We start from the raw sequence: 15,250 nt of genomic DNA, 5'->3' as shown, positions 1-15,250 counted from the left end.
GGTTTAGTGGTGGACTTTGAAGGGTTGGGTTTGTGGTTGGACTTAAGGATCTGAAAGGTATTTCCCAACCCTAATGATTCTATGATTCTCTGAGGCACATCTGAATATTCATAAGGCAAGCTATTCCCATGAGATCATTAGCAATGAGGGGAAAAACTTCAGCAATTCAGTGTCTGCACACCATGATTCATCCCTTCCAATGCCACAGCTGTTAAGTACAATTTTGTTAATTTATTTGGAAAATTTGTAATTTCAAGTTTTCACATATATACTGACTTGTGAAATAAAATTGCCGTGACATAAAGATTTTAATGACTAGAAAAAGTCACTTCAACTTAGCTTCTATAAAGTGTGTCCTACATGTCTGAGGTGATACGAAACGTACTCAGGATTACAAAACATTTTAAGACAGCCATATGGACAATGATTCAACATAAGGATAAGTGTAAGCAAGTGTTAACCAAGCATAGGTAATTATTTACATTAATGTAGTATCTCTCTTTGCATATATAAAATAAATGTGTGTTGAACAAGAAAGAGCAACTTCTTGAATTAATATAATTTAAGAGCCATTTGAAACTCAGAAATATGCATTACCTTTTTTTTTTCCCAAAGGTACTGCTCATAGCTATAATTTCCATGGCAATGAAAAGAAAGGCATCTGAAATGAAAGTGTTAGAATAACAAGCTTTTTCCATTTCAGTGTTAAGAGCAGGACAATAACTGCTAAAGTTCAGGAACAGCAGACCTGAAAAAACATTATTTTTATCACCTGCACTGCTAAAATGTAATCTGTGGCAATTTGCCCAGGTCTCCTAAGGTTGAATCAGAAGATACTACTGTTATTCCTCCCAGTGCTTGTTGTTTGTGCTAGTCTGGGCACAGTTTGATGTCAAAAAACCTGGCTGCCACTGCCAAGACGACAGGTATTTAATGCTGGAATAAAATACACTGAACCACAGTAACCTCAAGCTTTGATGCTCTACTTCCTTATATTGGAATTATCATGAAACATGGACATATGTTGTACTTTTTTTTTACCAGCTAAAGTTGTTTTACATTATTTGTAGAATCATTATTAAGTTATAGATGATTTCTTCAGGTTCTGCAACTAATGAAAAACAAGGGTTCTTTTCCCCATACAACAAAATTATTCACAATCAAATCCTAGTGCTTGTGCACAGTACAAAAAGGAAGTACCAATGGAAGAATAATGTGCTTAGCAAAGGTAAAGCAGAAATTGTATTGTGCTGCAAATTCCAGGAATCCTCTTTACCAAAGCCATCTTGGCATTCTGCAGGACAGGTTTTTAGGGTTCTAGGAGTGGTTTCCAAAGGATGTAAGTATATACATGTCTGCTCTCTACTAAGATCAATAGCTTAATTGCATAAAAACTCCAGTTGAAGGCAAAGCATTCCCAAGGTGACACAGATAAGTCAATAATATGTTAGAATTTCCAATTTTCATCTGTATAAAACAAATTGTTTTGAAACCTTTACTTTCTTCTGAGTCTGACACAATAGGATGTTGACATGCTCTCTTCAACCAATTTTTGAAAGCATCAGACCTTACCTGAAAAGCTGGGAAGTTTCTCAGGTGGAAGGGATCATGCTTGGTACAGACACCTTGCCCTAAGCAGCACTAAGCTTGAGTGTCCACTGCACCAGCTGCAGGGAATAACGTGCTGCAAACACAGCAGCACTGACACCCCCTGACCAACCAGAACACAGGGACCCGGCTCTGGTACTGCCTTGTCAAACCAGAGCCAGGAACTCCAACAAGGATTTTGCAATTGGTTTCATCAAGAATTGTTTCTCACTGTGTGAACACTTGTAAGCTTTTCTGATCAAGCTATCTGTGACTACCTTACTGATTCATCCCCAGGGAAATCATTTAGATTTTCATCTTTCCACATCCATATTAGGCAAAAAAAACCCCAGCATATTTTGTGCATTGTTTTTCTTCCCATTTTCTAGCTGATATCTTGTTTGGGCTGCTTCTTTTGAGAGCAATGATGGTAACCCTACATGTGAATAAATATTAGTTAAGTAACAAAATACCAAGAGATGAGTTCAAAAAGCAAGAGTTTTAAAAAGTAATTGCTTTCCATTTTTGAGCTTTATGTGACAGAAAATTTTGAGAACTTGCAACACGGAATTAGTTTGAACACAACAAACCTTTCCTTCATTTTGCAGGTAGTTGTAAGACAGCACTCATGGCAGCATAACACTGGAAATTAAGAGGCAGATTACTGCAAGCCAAAGGAGCACTAACAAAACTGACTTAGATGCAGAATCTTCTCTATTGAAATTGGATTTTTTTTTTTTTTTTTACTTTCTTCTCACTCTGGTGCTCCACAGCACAGCCGAACTCTTTTGTTTCTTATTGTGTTTCCTGTACAGGTATGCTAAAATATCTCATCTTTTAAAACAGGGCATTCAGGATTTCAAATGATATGATCAATCTTTTTAGATTTTTTATAAAATGCATAAAAACATACTTTCTAGTGCACAAGAGTCTGTGCCTGTGCTTCTTTCCGTATCCATTCATCTATATGTTCCCATAAGAACATCAATTTCAGTAGAAAGCACTGGGTTAAAAGAGTCTCAGATTAGTCACCTGTTCTGCTGTACCAGGACTAAATTTCCTGTTTCCGTGAGCCCCTGAACACTGCAGTGTCCTGCTACCAATTGCCATCCTGAGTGTGTTGTGTAAGCAAGGCCGCGCTACACTTGTGGACCAAATGGTGCATGCCAAATGATTATGCAGGCCTTGAGGCACTCTGAGTGTATAAACATTTACACTACAACAGAGCTTTGGCCAAGTGGCCGAGTAATTGATTACAGGGCTATGAATGTCACTGGATTTTATTTATAAAAATCCCATGACATTGGCTCTACTTCGTGCAGAACTAGTGCTGGCACTTTTTAAAAGTACGATACTCTTAGGTGAATTCAGAAGCAAGCAGTCCTTGTGGAAATCGTGGAGAACAAATGGGAGCAGGTCTCACCCTGGCTACCACTTCTTCTGAATTCAGAATATCTGACAATTAGGTAAATGCTTTATGAAGGTTCTCTGGTTTAGTATAACATAAGTGAACATGAGCAGGTCCTTCCTATAGGGAATATTATATAAAAACCACAACAACACTGACTGATGCTAAAAAAAAAACCAACAACAAACCCAAATGAAAAAGTATTAAAATGCATCAGAAATATTTTAAAATAAAATCAGTTGAATTACTCTTTAAATACAGACATTGAACAGAAAACATCAAATGCTAGACAAGAGACATTATTACAGGAAATATTTTTTCAGTTTTAATTACTTTCCCCATCAAATCTTAATTAATTATTTTGAAAGGTAAGGAGAAATTCTGTGGAAAATCAGAAGGAGATATGATAGTCAGCTGTATAACATTAAAAGTCAGAGGCACCATTTCTATCTTTAGAGGTGGCACTCTTAGATACACATATGATAATCAGGAGCCATGCAGAAGTATATTGACCTTTAGTTTTAACATCTGCAAAACACAGTCTCCGACCCATAAAATCATATGGACAGTTAACTTTGCCCACTGTGTTAAGCCTCTTGACAGAGCATCTCATTCATAAATGCACATAAGGGCACATTCAAGTGTGCCTCTCCGGAGCTGAATTTGCTGTACTGATTTCTTCTCAGTTAAAATATTTTTCCCCTTTCTTTTGCCGCTTAACTGGAATAAAAGAATGTGTGAGTGCACCCTAATCCTATTCACTGCATCAGACACAAAGGATAAACTCACCTCAAGTGACTAATAGACATAAGCAAGCTGTAGGTTAGAGACAATGATTTTAACCATTTCCCTTTTTGTAAAATGACTATCTGTCTAAAAGCTATGCCTTTGCAGAGCTGATGAAGAATGTGCTGCATCCACAGCATTTGTCACAAATCTGCTTAGTGTGTTGCTCTCAGAAGTACTAACACATGCACTCTAAATGTGGTTTACAGGCACTGTTCCCCACATGCTAGGTGATTATAGATCCTCCTCCTAAATTACTCGAATCTCTGCATTATTAGTGCAGTTTCCTTTCAAGCATCACCTCTAGCAGAGATAAACGATCCTGCAAGCAAGCCTAGGGGACTGTGAGCATCACCACATCCACAACAACAGCAGTGGGACAGGAAGCTCATTCCAGAGTTCTGAGTTCACCAAGTGACGCTATGGCACTGGCTGTCTTAAACCCAGATACAGTCATAATAAAAAATGATGTACTTTTCAAAGTAAACAGTATGAAAACCTGGTCTTGGACAGCTCTTGCTGTATTTGTAAGTAGCTTGTAAATGGAGAGAAGGAAAAACTGAACAGGTAACAATTCTGTTCCTCAGTTTTGATTGTTCCTTTAAACTTCTGAGCAAAACCACCCAAGAAGGATGAAGTTTGGGATGTAAGATCCAAAATTGTTTTCTAAAACACCAATACTATATGTGCTGCTGATACCAAAAGTTGCAATCCAAAATGCAACACGTGAATTGAACTTCTCTGTGATATAATTAGAAAATAATTAGAAAGATATGTGGTACATAATATTTACATTAGAAAAGCACCCAGAATTAGAGTAAACACTGTTCAAATACTCTGTGACTGTTGGGAGCAATGCCAAGCTGCTTCCTGGCAAGTCAACAGATCCAGAGAATACAAAGGTGGTTTGGGGTTTGCTTTGCTTCCTTTGAAGTCCTGCCCTGCACAAAGGTTAGTCAGACTATGCTGAAGGTCTCAGAACAGCTAATGTGTTTTCCTTTGTGCACTATCTGTAATTGGAAGGCATTTTGAGCAGCAGGAGGGCAACCATACAGTTCTGAGGGAAAAGTAGTGCATTTCCTTTGTCATAAACAAAAACCAAATCACTTTTAGTAGAAAGAAGCCAACATCAGCATCTCTAGAATACATGTGGAACAGCGCTGCTGCTGTTAGAAATGAAAAAGACCTATTGATCTGCTAGTCCAGCCACCTGCAAATTTGAGACTGTACTCTACATGATATCTGTTGTTGTTTATTTTCTAGACTAGTTTCAGAAGACTACATATTGGTGATCCCACCACTTTCCTGTTAGGTTTTATTCCAATTTTCACATAACTCCCTGTCAAGAGGAGGAGAAGTGGGTGAGATTGTTTATTATCCAGACTACATTTGAGTTCCTTAGACTGTATCTGGATGTCCCTCTAAATAATTTTTCTTGTGGTTACCTACCAAGAAAAAGTTTCTTTTTCATCTTTCTTTACCCAGCTTTGATATTGCATCAGAAACCAGCAGTCCTCTGAATGCTCATTCTGGTCAAATGACCACCACTGGACATTTTCTGGTTGCCCTTTACAGCTGGTTAAATTCTTTTTCTCCAAATTCTCTGGGCAGCATAATTTTAGCAATGAGTTGTCCAAGATGACATGCACAGCAAATAAGAGTAATCCAAGAGTGCAAGGACCTAATTAATAAACTAGTAGAGGCATGTAAATGCAGAATGTCAGAGCTTAAAATGAAAACAGGGACAAACATGTTGGTTTCTTAGAACCTTTGTAATTGTTTCATGTCAAAAGTGCCCAAGGCTAACCAGCCTTTAGTGGATTGATAAAGGACCAATGTGTCGGGTCTTATTTAGTGGAAGAACCCAATTAATTATTATACAGAATTAGATGCCATTTAGCATTGCTTATATTACTGATGACTCGCTAATTTGGCTGGCTCTGATGTAATTACAATTAATTTATGTCCTTAATCCTAATGCTCTAACCTGGCTTTGATTTAATCAGGCGATGTGGAGGTATCACAATCAAAGCAGCATTGAGGAGCTCACTGCTAAAAAGAGATAATTACACCTTACAAAACATATCCTCTCTACCACTCACGTCTTGAAATACTGAATTAGAACAGTGAAATTCCCAATGAGAAAATCTCCAGTGGCAAAGTTCGGAAAAGACCTGAGAACATAGCCCAGAATTCTTCTTTTTCTTCTCTCAGAATATGCAAGAACAGTTCTAGTTATTTAGCTGCAATCTACAGCTCTTCAGATAAGCCCAAAGAAAAGCAAATCTTCATGCCATGCCGTCAAGACACAAGAAGTGACAGACAGTAGCATCTTCCAGATGCTACAAGCTTGTAGATGAACTGCTTGTAGCATCTGCAAGAACACATCAGTGCAAATGAAAATAACAATTCAGAGCTCAGCTTCAGCTTGCCTTGATGAGAAGTCAAAGCACGAGAAAGTAACAATCCCTTTCTCCTGGTGATACTGGTCTTTTGCAGTCATTATGCATCCCTAAATGTCAGCTCCCCTTGACCCTTCCACATTGTCACAGCTTAGATAGCTGAGCCCTCTAACTTATCCCAGAGAGCACGGGATTTCTTTATTAGCAGTCCTAAAGGTGGGGAGAGACAAACAGGTCTCTCTGAGCCATTCCTGCAGTTGTCAGAGAGGGCCCTTGCTGTTGGTTTGTTCTCTGGTGCCAGGGAGAAAAACAATTTTGAGGGATCAGTCTTCAGGTGCTTTCTAAGAAACTAGATATAAGGCAAGCGTGGACCCACGGAATTTTGCTGTGGATTTTCTTACCTTGCTTCCTAATTTCCCCTTGGCTTGTAGATCTGTCCCCAGACCCTAACAATATAATGTGGCCTCTGCCTCGTTTTCTCCTTTTAAACATCTGTTTTGAACGGGTCCGAGAAATTTAATTTTCCTGATTTTTATATGTCTACAATGCTAAACTATTAATCCATAAGTCATTACGTTAATTTTATTACTTCTTGAGGAAATGTTTTAGCTACTTACTCATTCTTTAGCAAATAACTTAAATGTGCTCCAGTATGAAAAGTTTTTTGCTGTTGCAGAATTTAAAGGCACAGAAAGTCTCTCTCTGTTCCCTGTCTTGGAGACCAGCCTGACAAAAAAAGACTTCAGCTGAAAAAAGACTGCCATAGTAGAATGCATACGGGGGCAATGTAAATCTGCTTATTCTTTTGCAACAGCCCATCTTCTCTCAGCCCAGTATAGCACATGTTAGTGAGGTTATCATAACACTGGAAGTTAAGACAGTTCACAGGCTGGAATGCGAGAAACTGTTCAGTGTAGGGAATTTAATTTCAGTTACCCCGGTCATGTTGCTTTGCAGCCATCAAACTGCTGTTTTTTCTTATAACCTTGCTGCTGAGTAGTACTGTAGTAGAGTTCAAAAACACCAAGCTTACCATTACTGATGGCAGCCAAAGGAATTGCTGTGACTTACTGTCTTGTGTCTTGTTTACTAAAAGCAGGACATTTTTATGAGACAGAACGTCAGCTTCCACTTTTGCTTGCTTGCTATAATACCTTCTAACTGGATGCAGGGTGAAAGATTATCTTTACAGGACCCACAACTTCCCATCTCACATTTTGTCATTTCATAGCAAACAACTTGTGCCCAGACATAATGGGAAGAGAGCAGGACTCACCTCTCATTTCCTCTCCCCTTGCCTTGTTCATATAATGATATGAACAGGCTGCTGCACACTCAAGTCATCCTAGCTCAGTACAGCACTTAATCTTATCAAATATATGCTTAAGTCCTGCTAAAGTCCCTGAGAGTTAAGCATACATTTGTATTCTTTGTTGCAAAGCGGCCTGTCAGAAACCCGCCTGTGTGCTCTTCATGGACAGATTGGCTCCAAATTGTTGCAAGCACTTTCATTAGTCAGCCTCTAAGACAAGCCTGCTTTTATCAAGTTGTCAGATTTTGCACAGAGGAGAAAGAAGAGAGGGTAGTTTTGAGAGGGAAGGAGAGCTGCTCCCTCCCTGTGCATGCAAACATCTCCCCAACAGCTGACAGAAGTGCAGATGTGTTGTTTTGAGACGCCTGCTCTCTCTACAGCAGGCATGCTCCAGAGGAGATAATGGCTGCCATCCCACCGAGAGTGCTGTTATATGATCCTCTTTCAGTTATTTGAAATATGGACTTCACTCAGAGGACTCTAGGAATAGCTGCTCCAGCTGTTCTGAAGAGATAGAAAGATGTCACAGGAGACATTGTTAGACTCTGCTAAAATCAGCGCTGCACTAAAGATCTCACATAAACTCCTTAAGGGTTTGTACCATTCAGTCAGGAGTCAAGGAGAAGTGAAATGTGGTCTGTGACTGCAAGGCAGTTTGTATTCCATGCATCAAGGCTATGCTTGGATTTGGCAGACAGAATAGGAAAGATGCTAAACGGATCCTTTTATCAAGTGTCTGAGCAGTTACTTGATCTAAGAGGTTTGTATACCTGCAACCAGCAATGTAAATGTCTGAGACAAATTACAAGGCAGCAGCAGTGTTACAGTGAAGGATGAAAGTGCACACAGAAAGGCAAACAAGCAAAGCATTACAACAGCCACTTAATGGCAAACACATTTATTAACATCAAGTGCGATGTTTGTAGGTTTTCCCTGCCACAACCAGCTGCAGATGCCAGCTACTTAAAAAGATGAAACAGTGCAGTGAATAAAATTGAGGGATTTTTTTTTTTTTTCAATGTAGCCTGCCTCCATTCTTGGCAGAGGAAGCAGGCTCCTAGCTCTGCCTTCGAAGGAACAAAAGGCATGCTGGCACTCAGCGAGCAACTTGATTTCACAAGGCCTCCTGGGAAGGCTGTACGGGAGCATGGCTCTGTGTCTGGCAGCTGCATCCTTGAATAAAAAGAGGAGGAGGAAAAGGGCAGGAAGGAAAGAGCACACAAGGTCTCCATACCACACATGAGAAGCTTTTACACACAATCAGACATCCTTGCCCCAAAGTATTCAATAAAAGAGGTGTTCAAGGTGAACCACTATACTTACTGCACACCACAGCAGCACATTTCACAGGCTACTGTTCTTTTATTAGAAACATTTCTCAAAGGTTTTACTGCTACTCATAGATTGTAAGGGTTCAGTTTTTTTAAATATAGGAAATATAGGGAAGTAGAAGAACTAAATAAAAATTTGAAAATTCGAGATACTTTATGAAGCAAAAATAGCATTCTTTCCTTTTACTTTTTGCTTTTGTTCAGGAGAAATATGTAGTCAAAATGCAAGCAGGAAACTGTCCTATTGCAGAAGAGTACATCAGTTCATTTCAGTTTAAGGGATTGACTCAAAATAGGTATTTTATCATGCTAGTGGTACAACATGGACAGAAAACAGCTACAAAAATTAATGCGTGACTCCATGGAAATTCAGACAGAGACAGAGATACCCATATTAGTACTTCACTATGTCTGAAATGTAAGACTGTGAGATAAACCCCCCATATCTCTGATACTGATTCTCATCAAGACCTTAATCTGGGTAAGCAAGGTACAAGTAAAGGATTGCTCAATTCAACCTTTAAAAACATTATGAAGTTCAGTGTAGTTAGGACACTTTTCTTAAAAGGCAAGAGTCAAGGTTCTTCTGTGTTTCAGAGTCCTAGAAAACTTCTAGACCAACTAGAAAAAGAGGAGGGCACAATTAGTATCACCACGATAATATTGGTGTCTCAGCACATTTCCAGGATTGGTCTTTTCATTTAACTCCAGTGTATTTAGACTCATGCAGAGAATTAAATTAATCATTATGCAGTGGAAATCAGGACAAATTTCCTTAAGGGCATATTGACATTTTATCTCTCTGGTTCATTGACACAGATGTAAACAGGAGCTGCAAAAGAGTGGGAATCTCTTCTCTTGCCTATTTCACATTCGTAAATCAAAGTAGGGTTTAAATTAATACTCCTGTTCTTCCAGCAGAAAAGAATGAGGGAGGGCATGCACTCCCTGAAAGTAAACTTCTGGCAGTGGGGCCAAAGAAAAAGAAGTGTTCAGTTCTCTAAGGAAGATGGTGATCCTAATAAAAATAAACATCTGGTTATCTGAAACCACTGTCAGAGAAAGTGTTTATTTTAACTATTAGCTCTACCTGGTGGCTCAGATTAATTCCTCCTACTCTGAATATTTTTTTTAATCATAATTAATTCTACTGCAGAAGGATTCCTCGCATAAGCAAGATTGTTGTGGTTGTAAATTTTAGACAATACAGCCTTTAAAGAAAAAACCCTAAGCAAACAACCAAAAAGTCCACAACCCAACCTAACTTTCCTCATGACCTGTTACTTGCATGTCAAATTCTTGCTAATTAAGACGTATTTTCTGTGTCAAATAGAAGTTGCTCCCATATTGCAAATGTATCTGGGAGCTTATGATAATTACGGACTTCAAACAGAACTGTGTTGGACAGTCCACAATGGGCACCTCATTTCTTTGCTGGCCGATCACCTTGGGTTAGTAGTTTATATAGCTTACTCTCAGCAGAATCAAGTAATCCTATCTGATCATCCACTTCACATCTTAGTAGTGTTTCCTTACTCATCTCTAGCCCAGGTGATCTGAATAGTGGGGAACTTGATTCTCTTAACCTCTTTTAGTGCTGTTTCTCTGAGTTTGCATGCAGTATCTTATTGCAGTGCCTTACTCCAGCTCGTGTGTCACTAGTGGGCCACTCTTTTGTCCCCCCTGGCAAGCCATGCACAAGACTCTGCACAGCTCTGGAGCCAGGCTCGTTCTCACAGACAAACTGAACAGCCACCTTTTATAACAGACATAGGATCCATGGCAATTGGCGCATTTATTTCTAATCAACTTTTAAAATGGCATCATTCAGCTGTGCTTAACCACATCACTTAATTTGCAGTCTGTTTTGCTATCGATTTCTAATATCCTCTACAGATATAGGACACCACTCAATACAGCATTTTCTTTACCTAACACATTTATCTGCCAGCCAAAATGCTGAGAAATTTAGTAAATATGTTCGTAAATTTAGGATTACAGCTCTCTTATAAATTAGTTGATAAGGCTGTTTACTGAAAATATCCAGAATCATACACACAGCATTTTTCAAAAAATCTCTGAAATAAAAACTAACATAATGTAGTAGAAAAATTAACTTTGGTTTAAAAAAAAGAAAAAGTCAAAACCAACTAACATCTTTTTCCTTAAGGCAGACCCTAACTCTATGTCCAAACTCCTCTTATTTTCTATTTAGATCAGAAGCTTTTTAGGGTTCATTGTTTTGTGTGAAGAATGTTAATTCTTGATGACTTGTGAACAGAATAAAGGAAGATACATCTGGAAAACTGAGGAATTGGGAAATATAACATTTGTACTTAATTATTATTTATGGGACAGAAAGAATTATGGATTTCTCTAGTGAGGAAAGAAGAAACCGGAAAGAACACAGAATGCTTTTAGATATTTATCAGTTGAAACCCTGATAAAAGCATGAAAAGAGGTTGCTGTGAAACCTTTTCTATAGAAAGTTCTGAGCCTACTCTTTCCAAGATATGTTTGAAGTGGACCTCACAAGTGGCACACAGGGTTTTCAGCTCCATCAATTCCCAACATCTGATATTAACCAGTTACATGGGAATCTCATTTTACTCTGAAATCTGAGCACATTTCTATCTCTCTTTGCAAGGATGGACATCAAGAATGTGGCTTGGCTATTCAAACTTGAGAGCTCAAATAGCAAAATCAAATTTTAAAAACCCCACTTAATGGTAACAGTCTTATAAAGATATTTCAAAATATTTGCACAAATTTTGGTACACAGGATTCTTCATAATTGAATGTCTGGTTTTCTCAAAATTGAACTGTTTTAAGTAAATTCTAGAAGAATAATTACTTATGCTGCAGCAGTAATCGGGGCTTCTTGCTTTAAAATAAAATTTTTATTTTCCAAAAAGTATCTTCGTTCAATGAATTTAAACTGTTTGTGAACTCATTACCCAAAGGACTGGTAAAAAAAAATCCCCTATACATTTGGTAGAAAATACACACATTCACATAGTGAGTATTTAAATAGTCATTTAGCATGTGCATTCTACCCATTCTGAGTGCAGTGTTTAGTGCGTGATTTCCATATTCCCACTTTAGACAAGTAGAAAGTCTTAATCTGAACAAAAACAGACTCCAATCAGAACAGGCCATTATTAAGCTCTACATTTCATCAAAATTAATCCAAATACCCTTTGGTTAAGAAAAATATGATATGACACATTAACCTCTTCAAAGAAAGACACAACACAAATTTCATAGGAACTGCTTGTTCACATCACTGAAAAGAAGAGCTGAGCAAACAAAACCTTTGCCTATAGGGACTAAGCTGTAGTTAAATATGTTTGGTTTAGAATTCACTTCTGTGCGAACTTCAGCCAAGTTGCTTCAGTTTAAAGAGAATGGCAGCTGTGAATGAAGTTAACAATATTTTCACAAAAGATGAAATTTGAAAGAGCCGATGTGGAAACCTGCTCTTATGAACAACTATATTCAATCAGGGGATTGTGTGTGCAGTCAATACAATTCAAATTGCAAATATAAACAATGAATAGCAAGCACTCAAAGGACCACTGACAGAAAACACGTTGTCAGCAGTTCACTGCCTGAAATATGTTAACAACAAACATTTGCTGAGTAATTGCAATCAACAAATTTGTTGAAACACATCCACTTGACAGACAATATATCAACAGGAAAAAAAAAAGATAAAAGTGAAAAATCTGTAGTTCTTTCATTAAGATTTGTGGTCCAACATCACAGATTTGGAATTCAGAAAACTACCACCAGCCCTCCTGCCTCTGCCGTGATAATGCTACATTTAATGCTATTCATAACATAGTAACAAGTCAACCCCATACAGGTAAATTGAGTCTTCAGATAAGACTTTGTACTCTAAGATTATCACAGACAACACTTATTTGCTTATTCTCAAACTGTGTATGTACTTTAAAAAGAGGAATTGGGTCAGGTGAGACACTGTAGAGGAAGACTGCTCTTTTCCTGGAAAAGAACAGTGTGCTCAAGCATGAAAAGTCAACACAGCCTATGAGAGGTGCACAGAGCAAAGAGCAGGATCACTACAAATCACAGGGATCCTGATGCTCCTGTGTAGAAGCAGAGAGCTTGCTGGGAGTCCCAAGGAGCAGACAGGGATGCATCAGAGGACAGCAGTTTCCAGGGGTAATTGGAATGTGTGTTGCCTTTCAGAAAGCCACCATGGTGTATCTACAGAAGCATTTTAATAGCTCAAAAGTGCACTTTTAAAAAGCAAATTTCTCAATTATTCACTATTTCATACTATGCCTTGATTCATATTATGAAACTCTTCTGGAACAAGAAATCTGGATTCCTCTTATGTGAAATTAAATTGAAAATAGTGTTACAGGAGCAACCCTTGTGTTCTCTGGGCACATCTAATCTAATGAGCATTCAGTTTTGAAAGGTATGAGGGTGGATGTTACTGTCTCACCATCAAACACTTCACTCTACAGAAACACTCCTATTGTCTTACAGTACCTGTTAACACGGATGAAGCTTGAGGTGATGCAAACCAAGCCAGGAAGTAAAGAAACACATACACAGTCTTGATGAGATCAGTTTATAAACCTGTATCCTGTCTCACATGCCCATTTCAAGGTTTTCTTGGTGTTAAGTATCCCCTTTTAAAGTATAGGACAATTTGGGCTTTTTGAAATTACAAGCTTTTTGATCTATTTTGTGTGCTGACAAAACAAAAATGTATAGGTGGATTTCAAGCTTTACTTGACCACCATTTGGTCATCTGATTGTCATCCTTTGAATGCACTTGCAATTTGGAAAGCAATTGCAACTGGAAATAATGTCCCACACAAACATTAGTAACAATAACATTAATATTTCCTACTGACTAGAAAAGGAGAAACATAACTCCCTATATGTAAAAAGGCAAATAATTAAGACCCAGAGAATGACAGGCCAGTCAGTCTCACCTCTGCCTGGAAAAATTATGGTGCATGTCACAGTTTCCACCTGGAAACTGTGCTAAGGCACATGTTAAGTAAGGAAGTCATTGACAAAAGTCAGCATGGCTTTACTAAAAGCAAATTGTGCCTGACAATTTTTTTTAGTTTTATGACTGGGTTACAGTTGGTGGATGATAGAAGAGTGACCAATATGTACCTGGACATGTGCAAGGTATTTGACAATACACTACATTATATCCTTGTCTCTACAGTGGAGACACATGTATTTGATGGATGGAGTACTCAAGAGAGAAGGAATTGGCTGGATGGTCACCTTTAGAGCGAGGACGCTTGACTACAACACCAGGCTGTGTGGGCCAGTTGGCACTCCAGAGGGATGGAATGCCTTCCAGAGGGACCCTGGCTGAAGAAATGGGCCCATGCAAACCTCGTGAAGTTCAATGAGCCCAAGTGCAAGGTCCTGCACCTGGGCTGGAGCAATCCTGAGCACAGGCTGGGAGCACAGTGGGAGAAACTCTGCTGAAGAGAACTGGCAGTACTGGTGGATGAAAGGCTGGAGATAACCTGGCAGTTTTCACTTGCAGCCTAGAAAGCCAATCACATCCTGGGCTGCATCAGCCATGTGGTCAGCAGGGCGAGGCAGGAGATTCCTGTCCTCTACTCCACTCCCATGAGATCCTACCTGGAGCACCAGCTCTGGAGTTCCCAACATAAGAAGCACACAGACCTGTTGGAATGAGTCTAGAGGTCACAAAGACGATCAGAAGATTGCAGCATCTATCCTATGACGACAGACTGAGAGAGTTTAGACTACTCAGAAGTGGAAAGAGAAGGCTCCAGGAATATATTACAGCAGCCTTCTAGTACTAAAGGGGGCCTACAGGAAGGCTGAAAAGGAACCTTTGACAAGGCCATGTAGTGACAGGAGAAGGGGCAATGCCTTTAAACAGGCAGAGGATGTGTTTAGATTACATTTTGGGAAGAAAATCATCATGAAGATGGTGAGGCATTGGAACAGGTTGCCCAGAGAAGTCACAGCTGCCCCATCCCTGGAAGTGTTCAAGGGCAGGTTGGAAGATGGCCCTGCCCATAGCAGGAGAGTTGGAAATAAATGACAGTGAAGGTCCCTTGACCCAAACCATTCCATGATAAATGCCACTGGAGCAGCATTCTAGCTCTTTTGTCATGCCAGGGCTGGTGTTTGTGCTTGCACCTATTTGCAGATGTAGCCCTGGTCATACGCTTACACTGGTGGGTGACAAGCAGGCTTATTTGGTCCATCATTCCAAAGGTATTTCCAGCATTAAAGCCATGCAGAGTAAGCTGCATGCCATAGGGAAATAATAAAAGGGGATTAAAATCTTTCTTACATATTAATGTATCAACTAAATTCCCATAGACTTAATTCATTGCTGTACCCAGAACTGGTATTTTTTTTACTTCCAAAATAGAGA

This window comes from Prinia subflava, chromosome 9 (genome assembly GCF_021018805.1).
Source record: "Prinia subflava isolate CZ2003 ecotype Zambia chromosome 9, Cam_Psub_1.2, whole genome shotgun sequence".
NCBI lineage: Eukaryota > Metazoa > Chordata > Aves > Passeriformes > Cisticolidae > Prinia > Prinia subflava.
Note: the sequence above shows the minus strand (reverse complement) of the source record.